Below are 19,293 nucleotides of genomic sequence, written 5' to 3'. Positions count from 1 at the left end.
ACTGGCACCTTTTAAGACGATGCAAATCAAGCTGGAAGTCCGGGACATGCACGCAGACCACAGCAGAGAGAAGAAAAGCTTCACTCAGTGGTTTCACTTTCTCACTCAGGGACATGATGTTTGATTTTACTTGTCCATATTGTATTGTTGCAGATCATCTGGAAATATTTATATGAAAAAAACTGTATGGCCGCTCTCCAAATTCCTCTTTGATAATCTTAAATAAGAAATTCAAACGTGTCATGCTAAACCAGTCATTAATAATACAATGGGGATTAAAATGTAAAGTTAAACCATTTATGTATTAATTTATTCTACATCTATTATTTTAAACAGATCTGTATTGTACTATTTGTAACTGTTTTACCAACAGACTTACATTCAACCTGTAGAACATAGTTATTATTAAAGCTTCAAGGACCAAATTATTAATCAGTTAATTGAGATTAGCTCCATTTTTTTTATCAGATACAGCTATGAAATACAGTGTGGTGTCATTTACAGTAAATTTACATAATCCTCATTGCACTCATTCTGAAGAGCAGATTTTTTTTCCATATTATGATATTACTGACATGAAACATCTAAAGTTGTCAAAACATGTAGAAAAAGTCTAACTTTGCTTTTTCTCATGCCAGACACTTTACTCGTTAGTTACAGCTGGGTGCCACCAGGTGTAACTAATCATGGCTGCATTCCATTACATGTTGAAGTCCACGTTGGCCCTCATGTTGCACATGTTGGCTTACTTACATGCCTCAGAACATTCAAAGGGAATCGCACCATCAGTCAATATTATTAGTGGCACCTGCTGAAATAAGGAGTTCAGTAGAAAATCAAACGACACGGTCTGCCATCGACTTTTCCTAAACTCTGTTCACATTATTAAGAAAAAGTGGTTGGAAGAATTTAGAAGCAGTAATCTGACCACACCAAAGTGCAGCATTGTAACCACAGATGTTCAATTAATACTTTACAATAGCTAAATCAGATATTTTACCTATTACAACCTTATCATTATATATTATCAAACACTATAAGACGATATGTTATCGTGTGAAGATATAAAATGTAAAATATGTATGATAAGAGGAGTTGGACTCACAGTAACTTTGAAAAGAAAAAGGCAGAGATGTTGGATGGTAAATCACTTTATTCAAAAGAACCCATGTTGACATAATGAATTGTGAGTATTTGCAGTTGTTTAAATAATGGTTCTGGTGAGGCTAAAAAAGAAGAGTTGGTGGCTATACTTACAAAAGATTTCTGAAATCTACAGGTTGCTTGTCAGAAGTGCTGGCCCAAATTATATTACAGTACGAAATGTACAGGTAAATTAAACTTTAATATAAGGTTAGGAGTATGCTCTTTTTCAAATACTGTTTAACCCATTTCATAATGCCCAGCGATTTTGAAACCTTACAAACAAATTCACAATGAATCTTAAAGCAAAGCTTCTCATTGACACCTGAGATCTTCGCTCATGAAACTTGTGTAAGTACATTGTTATTGATATAAATGTTGGCTCTGTCTGCAAAGCAATTCTTGTTCTTGTTTCTGATAATAATGAAGTTAGATTTCTTATCATTGAATGATAGCCTATTCAACCTAAACTAATGGGTAAAAGAATGAGTCAACATTCGCCTGGTCAGAGAGAATCAAAATTATTGTCAGACAAAAAAGTTTGTGTCATCAGCAAACATTATAGGTGACAATATACTTGAAGCATTAGCAAGATCATTACCATATGTTAAAAAGAACAAGGGTCCTAAAATGGACCCTTGTGGAACACCATGTTTTTGTACAACCAGCTTTGATTGATTACCAATAAAAACAACAAATTGCTTTGTTTAAGTAATTAGCAACCCATATGTAAAACTGTTTTTTGAAACCATGACATTACATTTTTATAACAGAATTTCATGGTTTACCATATCAAAAGCTTTTGATAAATCTAAAAAAGGTGTATTCATTTTTCTCCAGAGCATCGGTTAATTTTCTTCTGAGGTGTAAAAGAGCCATACATGTAGAATATTTCTTTCTTTACCCATACTGATGTTTGTAGAAAATATTGTTAGTATCTAGATGTTTCATGATTCTACTATGCACCAACTTTTAAGAATTTTAGTAAAACAAGGCAATGTGAACATAGAGCAATAGCTTGTAAATACTGTTTGAGAGATGGTGCCTGATTCGATGAACACGGGAAAAAAAATGTAAAGGGATCAATAACTGGAGAAGCTACGTTTCTGATCAAAGAGGCAGGAATTTCATCATGGCCAGGAGAGTTTTTGAGACTTATAATGATATCAAGTACTTCCGAAGACTTTAAAACATTTAGGGAGACATACTCTTTATTTATAAAATCAGTGGAGAGAAAAGCGTCACCAATTTCTTCTGCAAGACATGGTCCCACATTCACAAACAATCATTGAAGCTTTTGGTAAAGTTTTTTTTTTGGCTCTGTTGTCTTTCCTTCACCATCCTGAAATTCAGCTGGGGGTGGAGAAGAGGTGTGGCTCATGTTAAGCTATTCTTTCCCAGTGTCCCGTGTGGATTTCATGTTATTTGTAAAGCTGTTAAATTGGTCATTATAATTCCCCCTTTCAGCATTTCTAAGAAGTTGATTTTATTAGTTACTAAATGATTTGTATAAAGCATAGTTTAAGGGAATGGGACTTAATTTATTTTTCTTCAGAGAAGATTTTCCATGTTCAGTAGTAAACCATGGTTCATGTCTTGCAGTTTTTTGTTACTGTTATTTATGAGAGGAAAACATTGATCAAAACAGAGAAGAACTTGGTATAAAAATAACCAAAAGCTGTGTTTCCATTCAATGCCTCATACACGGTTTCCCAAGGCAACTTTGCCAACATCTTTCTGAAGTAGTTAATATTCCCGTCATTAAACCTTTGAAATAAAAACTTCCCTAAGATTTGATAACATTAGAAAATGCATTAGTAAAAATATTAACTATCAAAATAGAGGATTTACTAGTTATTCTTGTGGGCTTGTTAATTAGAGGACAATATGTTTGAGAGGTCATCAGTATGATGTTTGATTTCCTCATTTAGAAGGTTAAAATTAAAATCACATATTTACATTTGCATTTGGGAGATGCTGCTGAATCACTGGTAAGCGCAGCAGTGCAAAAAGTCTACAAAAAACAACATTTTATGGTAAAGATAACCTCCTTCCAAGCACCCAGCTGAGTAAATAGCAAGGTTTATTCTCTCTACCAACATGTTCCAATAAACCCTCTTTAAACTTGTTGATGTCAGGATTTGGAGGTCAACATGTCCAATGTACAATAACCCTTTTGTTTGTATTCAGCACAACACTTTGCACCTCTAGAAAAACAGCTTTACCGTTGCAGTCTTGAACCTTAACTTCAAGATCAGTTTGTTTGTTTGAGTTGGAAACTTTTTTGGACATAAAAAGAGACTCCACCACTTCCTCTACATCCATGTGTGGCGTCAGCAATTTCAAATAGCGAGTTGATGTCCTCTGTGAGCCATGCTTCGGTTAATGCAATGAGAATACAGATGCAGAGTAGAAACGATGTTGAAATAAAAGAATTAAGGTGATTTTCAGAAAGAAAATCACATGATGATGGACAATGAGTAATATCATGCGAGTCAGCATTTGTAGATACATTATTTAAAGACTAAAATAAATCAGGATTAAATGAATTATTATAGACCTTTTTATAATTTGTAAGCTGCAGTAACTCATTAATTATTAATTAGTACATCATATTGGGCATTACCAGCGGTAAAATTTCCTCCTTCCTTGCAAAACCTTGGGTGACACTTCTTTACTACTTTATGAATAAATCCCTGATTGTACAGCTGGATGAAGAGAATCGATCATTGCTTTGAAAGTTGCAGCTGCAAGGATTTGTAGGATGGAATCATTTCTTTTTAAATCAGGGACTGTCGGGTGTTTCCTGTGCTAAAGGACAAAATAAAAGCACTGGACCTAGTTTTTTCTAAGAGGATATGAACAGCTCGTATCACAGCTGCTATTCAGACACTTTTGCATCACTTCACTCAGTTTCTAAGTAAAACTATTTGACGGAACATATCTTCTGTTAAAGACAAGAAAAGTGGAGTCATTTGAGATTATATCTCTCATTATATATTTATATTACAATATTTTTTCAACTTGTAAAAGATCCATAGAGCAGTGTGTATGAGCAGAAAAAATAACATCAATAATCTCAGATGTAAAGATTTCCAGAAATGTTTGGACATCGACACAATTACAGTTGCTTTTGCTGCTTACCAAGAATTACCAATGAAGATGCTTAATATTGAATAATATGTTGAACATGACCTTAAAGTCCAGACTATAAACTTACAAGCATGTGCACTTTCAGGTCATTCACATCCATGTTGGTGGAAGGTTTTAGAAATTACTCAAAGGTAGTTTCATGGACAGCTGAGAGCTATTTCTTGTTATTTCTTCATCAATTAGGAAGGTATAACTGATTTACATTTGGAAGATGCTGCTGAATCACTGGTAAGCTCAGCAGTGTAAAAAGGCCTGGAAGTCTACAAAAAACAACATTTTATAGTAAAGATAACCTCCTTTCAAGCAACCAGCTGAGTGAATAAACACTCTTCTATAGGAAGGCATATTTTTTATCTCAGCCTTCCATAAAGAGAAGACAAATGCAGAATTTTCCCTACAAGATTAAAAGCATTCATGAATCTCAAGAAAAGGAAAGACAAGAGGCCAAGTTTAACACAGATCAACTGCTTCCAACTGCTTGTGAGAAAAATGGAAAAAGAAATAGAAATGGCCCCAAAACATAAACAACACTGTCTGTAAAGCAGACGGTATACGTGCATGCATACACAGGTAAACATGACCTCCAGAGGAACTGGGCCAGAGGTGTTTGGGAAAGAAGGCAGAATGGTTAGTTTAGGCTGTTCAGTCTCAGTCTCAAATGCAGCAAAGTGGACTTAATGGAGCTTCACAGTGTAGATGAAGATGGACCTAAACGGCCAAAACAAACAGATTGGAAGTGTTGATCAGTTTTAACTGATTTAACTAGTTTTTTATTTAAGAAGATTTAAGAAGGCTAATAGTCTGATAAAATATCCCAAAAGCAGAAACTCATTTTCTTGTGATGCCAAGTGATTGTCAGCAGAGGTAAAGAGGAGGCTTAAAAGACCAGTAATTCTTAAAAGCTGACCACTCATTTGGAAGTTTCCCCAGTTGCTCACTGAAAGTTGCATCCCACCCTAAATACAATCTTATTGATCTGGCAGATGATACCGACGCCTCAAAAGGAGGACAAACAGGCTTAAAATCAGCTTTTATCCTACTGCAATAAATTTCCTAAAAGATGCTAAAACATAATGTGGAATAATATTTTCATGATTGAATATTGCCTTTTTTGTTATTACTGTATTTATTATGAATGACATGGACAAATATTTATCTACTTGATTGAAATCAGTCTGATCAGAAGTTCCTGCTGACATGTTTACAGGGACGATGGATAACGAGTGATAACTGTGACACGATGTGTAATATTTATAACATTTTAGAGACAAGGCAAGTTTATTTGTACAGTATATTTTATATGCAAGACAATTCACAGTGCTTTACATAAAACATTAAAGGCCTTACAGATGGTGTAAAGAAAGCATTAAAAAGTAAAAATCACAATAAAATCATAAATTTAATGAAAATCATAAAAAGCAAGATAAGTTCCATCTTAGCGTGCAGATTTCATGCAGAGGCGCATGAGAGTCTGGACTCGGATCTGGACTCGGATCTGGACTCTGGTCTGGACTGTGGTCTGGACTCAGGTCTGGACTCTGGTCTGGACTCTGGTCTGGACTCGGGTCTGGCCTCTGCTCTGGACTGTAGTCTGAACTCGGGTCTGGACTGTAGTCTGGACTCTGGTCTGGACTCAGGTCTGGACTCTGGTCTGGACTGTAGTCTGAACTCTGGTCTGGACTGTGGTCTGGACTCTGGTCTGGACTGTGGTCTGGACTGTGGTCTGGACTATGGTCTGGATTGTGGTATGGACTGTAGCCTGGATTCTGGTCTGGACTGTGGTCTGGACTGTGGTCTGGACTGTGGTCTGGACTCTGGTCTGGACTCTGATCTGGACTTGTGGACCAGAGTCTTTGGATCTAAGAGCTCTGCTAGGTTTAAATTCTCTGAACATCCCAGATGTTTCTGGGCCTGAACGGTTCTGGGACGTAAACAATCAGAAGGTTTTCTAAATCTATTCTGTGACTGACTGGAAACCAGTATAAACTGGAGTATAAACTGGAAACCAGTATAAACTGGAAACCAGTGTAAAGATTTTAAACCTGGCGTGACGTGTTCAGATCTCTTATTCCTGGTTCAAACAGCAGCATCTGGATGAGCTGCAGATGTTTAATGCTCTTAAAGAGAAGCACGATCAGAACTTTGAATCTGATGCTGTAGCCGAGGGCCTTGTTGGATCAGGATTTCCAGTGACGGGATTCAGCCTCCCCACGACTGAACCGTCCACAACTCCAGTGCATAGCAGCATGGACCTCCGGGCCGAAGCTGCCTTGCTTCTACAATCAAGGTGGAAGTGTAATGTGATGTGAGGGATGTTTTCTTTGAGACCCAAACACCAACTGACCCTGGTTTAAATGCCATGTCTCATCTAGTTATTGTTGCAGCTCACATTAATCCCATTACAGCCATAATTGTTCTTTCAGCATTAATAGGTCACATGATGAAATGTTGTGTTTCTCCATCTTGATCTCACCGTTTAATGGTTTTAAACTTTTTGAGGATTCTGTGATAAGAATATTAGACCGTGTTCATCACATAATGCGAATTCACCTGAGAACTTTTCACCTTGTGACTGCACAGAATGCGACTCTTAAAAGTTGTAATAACCAAACTCATCCACTAGATGTCAGCATTTCTACAGGCTGACATCAAATGCTCTGGGCCACGTCACCATGAGAGCCAACTAAAGTATTTTGCACTGATTTTCTGCACATAAAGAAAAACTGTTGAACATTTAACTGTTCAGCCCTTTTCTTTTTATAGAAACATGGCCACAAGCTACTTTACAAGCTCCTGTTTAACTCAGAAAGTTTTGAACATGTCTCTAAATTTGAAGAAAGTTTAAATTACACCCCAACCCATCAGCGTTTTCTCTGGCAGACTTTGATGATGCTGTAGACATGATCCACATACCACTTCACAGCCTGGTACTGCAGTCATCCCAGCTTTTTCACAGACCATCTGTCATCACTAAACACAAGTATCGTATATGCTGCATGCTGCTGTCTTCAGGCCAAAGCCTTTTTATGATCCCATCCCTCCTGTTTTAAAGTGATAGCTTGCTTCATCACATCTGACTTTTGGAACATTCCTTCTGACCGATCTTTTGCTGGGGCAGTTACACATCAGCATTCATCCAGACTCAACATCCATCTGTGCTTCATTGACATAGAGCAGAGCCATGACCATAATTAGCTGCATGGAAAAGTCTAGAATCCCAGCAAAATTCAGTCAAAACGTGACTTTTTGGAATTGTCTACATCCAAATCGCAAACAGAAATAGCATTGTGGTGAAGAGATGGAGTGAACACAATTACCATATTTTGGCAAACCATCTGTGTTTTTTGTATTTTGGATTTGAAGCAAATATCCACCCCGTGAGGACGCGAGCTGATTTGTCTCCAAGTGATGAAAATGAGCCTTAGTATCTGGACAGCAGTTTCTCTCTTTGGATTTTTGGAGAATCAAAGTTTATGAGCAAAAGCAAAAAAATCTAGTTTGAACATTTCTTTGTTGGGAAAATTACAAATGATGAAAATGAGCTGATGTGTGTATATTTTGTTTGGTTTATAATAATAATAATAATAATATTTTACTTTATTAATCCTGATTGGGAAATTAGCCTCTGGGAGCAGTTGGGGGGTACGGGCCTTACTCACGGGCCCAGAGTGGCTTACCTCCAAACGACACATGGACCTGGGTCCCCCGACCCAAGCCCACTTCTGTAACACCTCACCCCAATATATCTAATAATAACTAATGATACAATATGAATATCCAATATTTCAATTTCAACATAAATATGAGGTGGCTCAGGCATCTGGTTAGGATGCCTCCTGGACGCCTCCCTGGTGAGGTGTTCCGGGTACGTCCCACCTGAAAGAGGCCCTGGGGAAGACCTAGGACACGCTGGATGGACTACATCTCTCGGCTGGCCTGGTAACTCCTCGGGATCCTTCCGGATGAGCTGGTGAATGTGGCCGGGAAGTCTGGGCTTCCCTGCTTAGGCAGCTGCCCCGCGACCCGACTCGGATAAGCGGCAGAAAATGGATGGATGGACATAAATATATACCAACTAAAAATCATTTATTTCTATTCTCAGAAATAAAGAAGCAGACACTGTTTTTTTTTTTTGTAAAATAAATAAATAAATGTCGTTATTACGTCTGGAAGTTTTATTCAAACTATGCCTCCATCATCATATAAACCTGTTATATGAATATTAAAATATTTCAATCTTTATTCTGTACACTTTAGAAGTAAGTAAATAAATTTGACTGGAAGAAAATCCTTGAAGAAGTGGTTGGATATTTTAATGCTCAGCTTGCAGATGCAGAGCCTGGCCCGGTTCTTCCTGAATCCTCCTCTTATCTGATGATGACAGATGGGCTGTCTGAGCTGGCAACGCTTTCAACATCCCCGTACTGCTCTTATTCAGCTTCTTACATTTGTTGATAGTATATGTGGGCACTTTTATTAGAATAAACTACTTGTCCCTGAAAAACCTAAACTAGATCTATTTATGTAAATCCCAGGACTTTGCTTCTTTCTATAAATCTTTTCCCTTCCATCCTCTTCTGCTCTCGTGCTTTAGTGAAGCTTCTTCACATTGGACATCTTACGCCTTAATATGATCAGTGTGAAGATACAGAGTTAAATTTTCTGCAACAGTTTTGTAAAATCATGCAGAAAAGGCCTTTTTCACATTTTGTGTGCTCCCTTTGAATAGAGTTTCGTCCCGCCTCCCTCTCCTAGTTAAGCGGTAGTAATGGCTCAATCATCTCAGCAGTTGAGCACATTGGCTCTGTTGCTCAGGCTCTTGCAGTTCAAGGCCGTTACCTCAGTTATAACTGCAGGTCCTGCTGAGAGCCAGGAACCCGGTCTGCATCTCAGCCTGCTCAATACAGAAATAATTCTTTAAATGTTTTCTTTTATGTCTTAGTGCCCTTTTTAATAACAGAGAAAAAAACATGAGAAATATGAACCACAGAAATCTTAGAGATTAAGCAGAGTCGGTGTCTGTTGGTGTCCTTGCAGCAGCTTGAGCTGAGCAAGGCCCTTAACGCCCAGCTGCTCCCCGGACACTGAAACATGCCAGCCCCCTGCTCTCTTTTACATCTACAGATGGGTAAAATGCAGAGCCCAATTTCCCAAATGGGATTAATAAAGCAAAAATTATTATTACTGTACTAATAACATGCCATGTCACACTGTGTTTCATTACTACCCAGTTTGTGCTTATTTTTGTTTCACACCATGTAATGCAAACAGAGGAAAACCCTGCCTGGTACTTTTAAACGGACTCAGCTGGTTCACAACAAATCATTCATTTGTTTATTATTATTGTTCATCTATGAATCCATTTTAAGATATTTTTTAATTTGTTTTTAAGTCTCTTAATGGTCTTGCCCCCTTTAATGTGTCTGAGGTGCTTCACCCTTACATGCCCTTACCTGCTCTTAGATCAGCTGATTACTGCTTTTAACTGTCCTGACAACATTTTATAAATCCAGGGGAGACAGAAACTTTTCAGTTTTAGCTCCTGAATGAGCTCCTACTGCAGGTTAGACATGCTCCTGCACTTGTTTTTAACTTTAGTTAGTTTAACTTTACTTGCTTTACCTGGTAAAAACGATGGATTATGAAATAAAGTAAAACAAGCCTTCACACACCAACGTAAGCAACGCAGCAATTTAAAAACACACTTATTATTATCTCTCTCTCACACAGCTCCACATAGCTCCTATGTGGTCGTTTACAGCTGCTTTATTGTTCTATTTGAACTTTATTTGCATTTTATCCTCCTGCTTTTTTCTCTTGTTTTACATTCATTGTGCAGCACTTTGATCAGCTGTGATGTTGTTTTTAAAGTGCTTTAGAAGTAACGCGGTATTATTATTATTATTTATGTTAACAAACATGTCACGTATTGATAGTAATTTAAATCCATACATTCCTGGTTCAAGGATTAAGGATCCTAATGATTTTGATTATTCCATAACTTTTTATGTACAGTTTCCATGTGACTGTGACATATGTCAACATTTACTGGATGGATGCTGATATAGATTTAATTTTTATCTGGAATTATTCTTTGCATACAAACGGGGATGCAGTTAGTTTTATATCTGCATAATCAGTGGGAAAGGAAGGAGTTTTTGGTTTCCATTTATTGTACTTAGAAGTACCAGCTGTAAAAATGAAAAAGATGATTAAGTCAGTTGTCAGTCAGCCATCATCTGACTACGATTTCTCTTTTAAATCTATTTTATTTTAACTGCAAATGAAACAGCATGTCTTTGTGGTGGCTCACATTCTCTGTTGCCTCCTGCTAGATAAAAGCTAGCAGTGTGAGCTTGTTACATGCTGGCATCTGAATTTAGTTCAAGCACAGTCAGATATTCATTGCTGTTTGTTTTCCTTAACTGTGTGAATCCAACTGAACTCCGTTGTTCCTGCATGATAAGTTCAGTCTGACCTTAGACTTCCAAAAGAAGTCTCATCTCGTTGATCTTATGTCTTTATTCTCAAGCCTGCGCATGCAGCATTAAACACGTTTAATTTAGATCTACTTCTAGTCTGTTGGTAGAATTAGAAAACACTGGGAATGCTGTCGAAACTTTGTCCCTGGTGCTGGTACTTTGTGCTGCAGTAAGTGGTGTCTATTAGACAAGGAGAGCTAAAAATGTAAAAGAAAGCGATGGTAGTTAAAGGGACAGTAGGAGCTTTGTTAGCAATGAGAGATTTATGATGTTGCCTGAACCTCTGAACTCTGAGATGTTAGTATTGAATTAGGGATCTGTAATGAAATCATAGACTGACGGAGTGATGAGGCTGTGTTGCATTCATTTTTCATGTGAATATGTAGGTGGTGATATTCTGTGAATAATCATCCTCAACTTTAAATGCTTAAATTCTTTGTTTTCCTCTTAAGACATTTAAACATATTTGACACAGTTGGATCACATTACAGAAAAGGAGACAGTGGACTTATTATGCTTCATAATTATGCACCGACATTTTATATGGGCTGAGGAATCTCATTTGTCACACTATATATTAACTGTTTGCATTGATTTCATTAGGTCAGAAATATTTACCCACAGTTATAAATTGTGAACTGAAACTTACTAACAAAAACACATCAGTGAATGCAGCACTTACGGTATGGCTATGGCTTCGCATATTCGTGCATTAACAGCTTTCATAAATCCTGTAAATGATCCGATCAGCAACACTACTTTTATTAAAGTAGATGACTAACAGTGAAAGTGCTGCGTTTGGATGACTACGCAGCCCTCACAGCAGGATACAGTGTCTTACTGGAATTGGACTCGCAGTTTCAGGAATAATTTTCCTGTCACATGCAATAGAGTTAGAATCAAAACAACCTCTTGGTGTATGGTCATGCTGGGTGGGCGGCTCACTCCTGTTGTGGTCTGACCACTAATTTAGTCACACTAAAAGAAGGTATGTGTTTTTTGACCTCCCTACCAAAATGGCTATCTTGAGCAAGCCACTAACTTTAATAGCCTCAGAGAGAAAGCTGATACACACTTATTCTTTACCACCACTTAGCTTAATGCAACAGAGTGCATCAGCTTTTCATGCACGGTACACAAATAAACTCCTAGATTAGCAGTGTAATATACAAATGAAAGAAAACAATGAGTTAGCATACTATGATCAATAACAGATGAACTTCTTGGGCAGTGAGTGTTTCACTAAATGGTCAACAATGTGTTTAATGATGAGTCAAGGGTAGAAACACGGATATGAGCAATACACTGAGAATAAAAACAGATCTCTGACCTCTGGTTACGCCATCTTTACTCTGACTGCTGGGAAGAAACTGATCGATGCTGACTCAATGGGAGCAACACTCATCAATTTATCATATACTAAATTATTTAAGAAGGTGAGGAATTGACTTGAAACTGGGAGATTTGAGGTGCAGCTCTGAGATTTTGTGGAAGAAACAAGTCTTTCAGATACAGAAGATGTGATGTGCACGGTGTGCATGGAGAGGCTGAAGGAATGACTCAGTTAACAGTGAAGCAGAAACATTTTCACTCACATTCAGCAAGTTTGCTTGCAGACAAACTACAGTGTATGACTGAGACTTTGTTGTGAGCTAAAAACATTTTCTATAATGTCACTGATCAGTTCACTTGGACAGGTTGTTGCATTTAAAGAGGAAGGAATGAATGGATTTAAAGAGAAAGCAGAGCAGCATCGAGGCCAGATGGTCGAGGCTGCAGTAATCATGAAGATTATGTTATTAGGCTTTATAGAAAATGTGGATCAAACTTTACAACTAAAGCCAATAATGTGGTGTTTTTCTGTTCTAGAAAAAATACCAAATTGATATAGTTGCATTTTGTTCCCTTTTAATCAATTATTTTTAACGTCTAGTACTCTTATTGCATTTTAGATCTTCTTCCATCTGTCTTTAAACAGCTCTTGTGTGTTTGGCTCTGGGGTTATTCGCTGCTAGCCCCTATTAACATTCTGTGGGGAGCTGTGACATTTCCTCTCTGACTGTGTCTACATGGACATTTGGGGCCCAGAGAGCTTCTCTTTCAGTGTGGCAGTGAAATGTGAAATTTGAGAGCAGCTGTTTGGTCTCCACAGTCCGCCTGGGCTGCTTCCCAGCAGCTGATGAGCATCTCTGTGTGTGGAGACGTGTGAGACACATAATCAAATCAAACCGTTTTTCAAAAAAATAAGTTCTTTGAGTAAAGACGGGGTTTCTGAGAGTATTCCACATTTATGAGATTTAGATTTAATGACAGCAGATTTGAAGTGTCGCTTTACTGAATTATTGTCAAATCTTTCTTTAAAATGACTGGAGGACGAAGTTATGCTGGTTTCACCGCCTGTTTAGACAAAGAAAGAAAGAAAAACAAACCAGACATCTCACTGCACACAAACCAGACTTCTCTAACCATGCAGCGGACTAAGAAGATGGCTAAATAAGGGAATTAATTTATTTAGCCACACATCTAAACTAGCATTGGTTTTCCTTTTGTCTGTGTTTTAAAACCTCAGCACACTTGAGAGAATATTGGTCGGAAGAATACTGCTGGAAAAATAAATGGAAACATAAAATCTGTAAGCAAGTAATTACAAGTGTTAGAAAATGGACCACATCTCCTCTCAGGCTCACATTAGTGTAACCTTACCTTGCCTTAAGAGAAGCAGACAGATTATTTTGAGATTTACAAGATCACAATAAATTTAATTTTGCCAGCCTTCGATCTATCATTGACCTGAGGTGACCAGTGGATTGTTACACAACTGTGCCCTCTGCAGGAATCTTCAGGAAAACGGTTCTTTCAAAAAATACTTGCAGATGATTGGCGAAACACCAGAAACCAACTATGAACTGGATTAACAAAGAATTCCAAAGATATGATCTTTACAGCTAAACCTGTCCACTGTTTCTGGCATAAGATGCTGGTTGGTCTGAATATTCGACTACAGAAATGTAGCCCCAGAAAGCCTCAGGTCAGCTGAAACACTCAGTTTATTTAAATCCAAGTTCAAGACCCACCTGTTCTCTGCTGCATTTCAATAGTTTTTATTTATTTTTATTTATCTGTTTCTTTTAAGCTGGAATCTTTGAACTTGGTTGTGTTTTAGTACTGTTTTTTCCACATTGGAACTTTATTTTTTGCATTTTATCACCAATCCTCCTGTAGATCTCCGGCTCCATCCTTCCCTCGGTCCTGAATAAGACCCCAAGATACTAAAACTCCTCCACAAGCAGCAGGACTTCATTTGCAACCCGGAGAGGACACTCCAGCCTACACCATTTAAATTAATCTATAAATTTAAATGTGCACAACCAAACCAGAAGTTACAGAAGAACTCCACCCGAAAGATAACATCATGCTGACACGTGAGGTCAGTGAGATGTGCTGTCTTGAAACATCATTTTCCTGACATTATTTAACAAGTCCTTTGAATAGATGTTGTGTTTGATTGGACCAGAGAGGTAGTCAGACCAAATATGTAGAGCAGAGGCAGAAAACTACAGAACACCAAAGAAGCTGCACATTTGAACAGATTAGATTAGCAACACAAGCACTCACACCGGATTTACAAGCAAAATAAGCAAAAGATCCTGTGAATTAAGAAGCCAATCCATATTTTACTTTGTTCACTTGCTGGTATTTTATCTACGACTTGTGGTACATATTTCACAGTGTTATCTACACTACTTCCATGTATATTTGTATTAATTCAGAGGAGACAAATGAGTAACGTCTTTATCAAGGATGGTGCTGTAAATTCTTCTCATTGGTATTTAAGGAGTTGAAGATTTGAATCTGGTACCAGTTCTTTACAAGTACAATACTACAGTTAAGACAAACAGGTAAGATTTCTAGAGGGGAGATGCTTATGCCTGCAGAAAGAAAGCGTGCAGATCCAGAAATGATTCGTATGCTGATGCTTTTTGGACAATTTATTTCTAAGGGAGTCTTCCAAAGATTATAAACTGGTATTTGTTGGCTTCCCATTGAGCCAAATGAAGGTCATCGCCCCTAAAATTTAAAGTCATTATTTCATTATAACAACAAATGTTTAACGATAATGTCCTTTTACCCCGACCCTTTGACTGTTCTCAACAAGCTTGCTAGTTTTTCAACATGTTTGTGTTAATTTAACATATTTTAGGTATCACTTAAAATAAATGCATGTTTTATATAATTGTTTTTTTTTTTTTTTTGTTTTTTTTTTACTTTGCCTCCAGCATTTCAGCAGCAGCATGATGGTCTGGCAAATTTGCTTCACCAAGATGAGCTTTATGGGTATAAGGCTCGTCTTGATAAATTGATTTTAAATTAATTATTTAAAATTATTTAAATAATTTTTTTATTACTGAATTTATATGAAATTGTTGGACCTGATGGGGAAGACTGACTGTGTCAGCATGCAGAATATGAGGAATGATGAGCATTCAAAGATGGGTGCGATCATGCAAATGCAACCGCACCTCTGTAAAGGTCAGAGGCAGACCAGGGACCCCAGGAGACCAGCAGCAATCCTGGAGCACAAATCTCACAGAGAGGACCGCTCATCCACCCAGAAGGCAGCAGAGAACCCCAAAACTCTTTTAAAACTCTTATTTTAATTGTACTCAAGTCCAATTACTGCTAAACATGATGATCTCTGCAGGTATGTAATTCTTTATAAGGCCAAATCAAGCCCTTCTTTCATATTTACAAAACTCTGCTATAATATTCTCCTGCTTTGTTGAACCCATTGCACAACTCCTCCTTAAATATGATGAGCACATTACTCTTAATTAATCTGAAGTGTTTCCTTTCATCTTTCTGCATCCTCCCTTCGTCCTTTCTCTCATTTTCTCCTTAACTCATCCAGCCCTCCCTCATCTGTCCCTTGTTTGTTTTTCCTCTTCATCCTTCCAGGAAAACTTCATCACATTTAATGTGTTAGTATCTAGTCTCATGGGAGGTGCAGCCGTTAACATGATTTTTACATTTTTTCACGACTTTAGGCAATAAAAACAAATTTTTGATTAACAAACCATTGCTATGCTCCCCAGACATTTGCAGCCGTGTAAATCCTTGGCTGTGCCTGTAAACCCATTGTTAGATGTCCATGTCCCATACTAAATATTATCATAAGTGTATGCAGCAAATTTTAGACTTTTACACTGATTGATTTACACAGTTTCATGCATACCTGGCTTTAAAACTAGACATAATTTTAAATCATAAGGCAAAATAGGCCAAATAATGCTGAAACTGCCTTCCAACAATGTGTAATCTGGTGTTATTTCACATATATAACTAGATAACTCTTCAGTGAAGCTACTGAAGCTACTAGGTCAATGCATATGTTGCTTAATTACTATGCTATGGAATGTCAAAATATTTTTGGAAACATTGCATGAAACAAAGGAAAGATATGTGTTTATTTTAGAAACATTGCCTTACATAAATCTTGCACAGTTGTAGTTATTGTACATTCGTCCTGTGTTTAAACATTGTCATATGATACGCACTGCAAAGAAAGTGACCTAAGTCTGCAAGTACTTCATTCATTTAAATTCTATTTTGGTTGTTTAAAAGTGAAAAATAACCCAAATATACACACTGATTTATATGTAGTAGTCCAGAAGATCATCTATCCTTTTCACTCTTGAAGAACACAATAAATTCCATGGCCTGCAGCTTGTTTAGAAGCACAACAAACCTTGTTTCCAGTGTGGAGCTGTGTCCTCCAGCTTCCTTCCTGTCCCTGACCTCGGAGGTCATAGTATAATGAACTCGTTCTCCAGTTTCTGTTTCTCCCCTGTGCTGTCCTGTCACTCTGTCTATTGCAAAATATCATAACCTCAACATTGTTCCGCTCATGTTGCTTCAACATGAACCAGTGACTGTTTCCACTTGTGAGTACACACAGGCACAAAAACAGCTGTGACACTGACTTATGGTGGAGGGGAAACAGGAGGGGCTGCAGAAATATCACTGATTATGATCAACGAAAACACACCTCAGCATTTAGCCTACAGTCATATATCAATGTCTTGCAGGCAAATGCACAGAATTTTGTTACAGAATAATGTTCTTTTGTGGCTGATGCCAACTCCGGTCCGCGAGGACCAGTGTCCTGCAGGTATTGAATGTTCCTCTACTGCAACACCTGATTCAAATAAAATGGATCTACAACAGCTTGTTGTCAAGTTCTGCACAAGTCTGTTAATGACCCACTCATTTGAATCAGGTGTGTAGCTGCAGGGACACATCCGATGCCTGCAGGACACCGGCCCTTGAGGACCGGAGTTGGTGATCCCTGCTATAAACCAGCATTCAGTATAGTAGACCCCAGGTAAGAGTAGAGAAGTATGAGCATTTCACAGTTTGGCAGATCTCATTAATGTTGCCCTGACAACAAAAGAGAGTGGATCATCAAGCCTTTATTTGCCTACTAGGCTGTCAGTATATTCTCTATTTTGTTTTCCTAAGTGTCTTAATTTAACACAATGTCCTTTTTAATTCAGTGCTGCAAATGCAGAACAGTAAAGTTTATACTCTAACATTAAAGGAAATCATTTTAAAGTCAGTGATTCTATTAAAGTAAGTGCACACAGCATTGCTATTTCAGTGTTCATAAAACCATTTAAAATGATAATTAATAAGTGATTCTAAAATGACATTTTTTGTAGTATATTTTTTCTGTACTATTCATGCTCTAAAAAAAACTCCTATTTATTTTTAAATCAGTGTCTTAGAGTAATACTTCCAAAATTAAATTCCTACATAAGAACATTTCATTCTGATTTACTAGGACAACAAAACTAAAGTCTGGCACTCAAGAGCCAGAGGCTGACGTCAAGTGACCGTCAAACCCTGAAACTGGGGTGAACGGGTGGAAACCGGCTCCTACAGGCAGGACTGGAGTCAAGCTAAACTCACCTAATTAGTGAAAAGCAAAGACATCATGTGATGTTTGAAAAAGGCCAGAGTAATTGGACAGCAGAAGCTGGAGTAAGGTCATCTTCTCTGAGTCCAGTTTTCAGCTTTGCCCAACACCTGGTAGTTTTATGGTGAGATGGAGACCTGGTGAGGCCTACAAGCCACAGTGTCTCTGGCTGGAATCAGGCAGAGGTGTCTTTGTGAAGGACGCATTAATAAATCCACATTCAAGATTATCTAAACATTTTCTTCCTTATGCCAACACTGTGCTCCCCAACTCAGAGGAGCCAGGGGAATCACAAACCAGGTGGAGGATCACAAGATCAAGAGCCTGTCATGGCCAGCTTAATCTCCAGATCAGAACCCTGCTGAAAACATCTGGCATGACATCAAAAGGAAGATGAATGGTCACAAACCATCAAGCAAAGCTGAGCAGTTTAAGTTTTTTGTAGAAAGAGTTGTAAAAAGTTACCCAATAGCAATTTGAGCAGTTTAAGAAGTGGTTTTTTGTTTTTGTTTTTTTCCAGAGCTGTAGTGCATTTACAGTAAATATCCTTATCATTTACTGCTATATAAATGAAATCTTACTACACAGAACTTTAAACATTCGTATGCAATACTGGTATTTCCGGGGCCAAGCTAAATTGGATTGATGGTTTCTATAGAAATGCATGTCTGGAATGTCTGTGTTGCCGTCCCACTATTCTGTGCATTGCTGCAGCAGAAAAAAATCCCAGTCTGTCAGTGATCCTGCAGAGTTGCTTTTGCCCACAGCAGTTTTATTCTTTGACCAAGTCTTTTTTTGGCAGTATATGAAACTGCTTGCTGTGGCAGCACAAATCGTCCAGCTGCCAATGTAGGCTGTGGCCTGGTTGAGGAGGGCAGTAGTCTGCTGGTAGATGCATACTGTAGCTGCACTGTGAAAATCATCAGAAAAAGCCTCCGTTTCCCTTCTAGGCTGTGGGAGAGGAGGTGCAGAAGCCTTTGTGGGTCTCTGTGAATAGCACAGCAGCTGAAGTCAAGGAGGCACAACCCATGCTGAGATGTGAAGAGGAATAAGCCGTCGATGAAGGATTGAGGGTTATTCTGGAGCAGGTGGATAGACGAATATATAACTTTTTTCTGTATAAATGAGACTATTGTTCTTTCTTCAACTTTCCTGGTGGAGGGACTTGGCAAGGCGTAATCAAAAGCAGGTTTCAACACAAGAACTGCCCCCCCCATCCATCTTAAAGCGATCAAATGCCACTTTCAGTTTTTTGTCTACACTTTGTATCTCATCATTCACCTCAGCTGGATCAAGATGGAGGTCTGGCACCAGACATCCTGATAATGAGGAGAAAATGAGAGGAGAGGAAGCTACGAAAGGAAATATCCCTTCAAATATGCCCCCTTCTTCCCTCCTCGGCCCCCACTCCCTCCACTCCCCACTCCAACTTCTCAACTTCTATTCCCAGGCTACACACCAGGCTGGGCTCTCTATGGAAAGCAGGAAGCTGGACTGGGAGCCTGCTGTCTTCAAGCCAAGGCGAGCGGGTGTGAGATG

The sequence above is a fragment of the Melanotaenia boesemani genome, chromosome 10, assembly GCF_017639745.1.
Source record: "Melanotaenia boesemani isolate fMelBoe1 chromosome 10, fMelBoe1.pri, whole genome shotgun sequence".
Lineage (NCBI taxonomy): Eukaryota > Metazoa > Chordata > Actinopteri > Atheriniformes > Melanotaeniidae > Melanotaenia > Melanotaenia boesemani.
Note: the sequence above shows the minus strand (reverse complement) of the source record.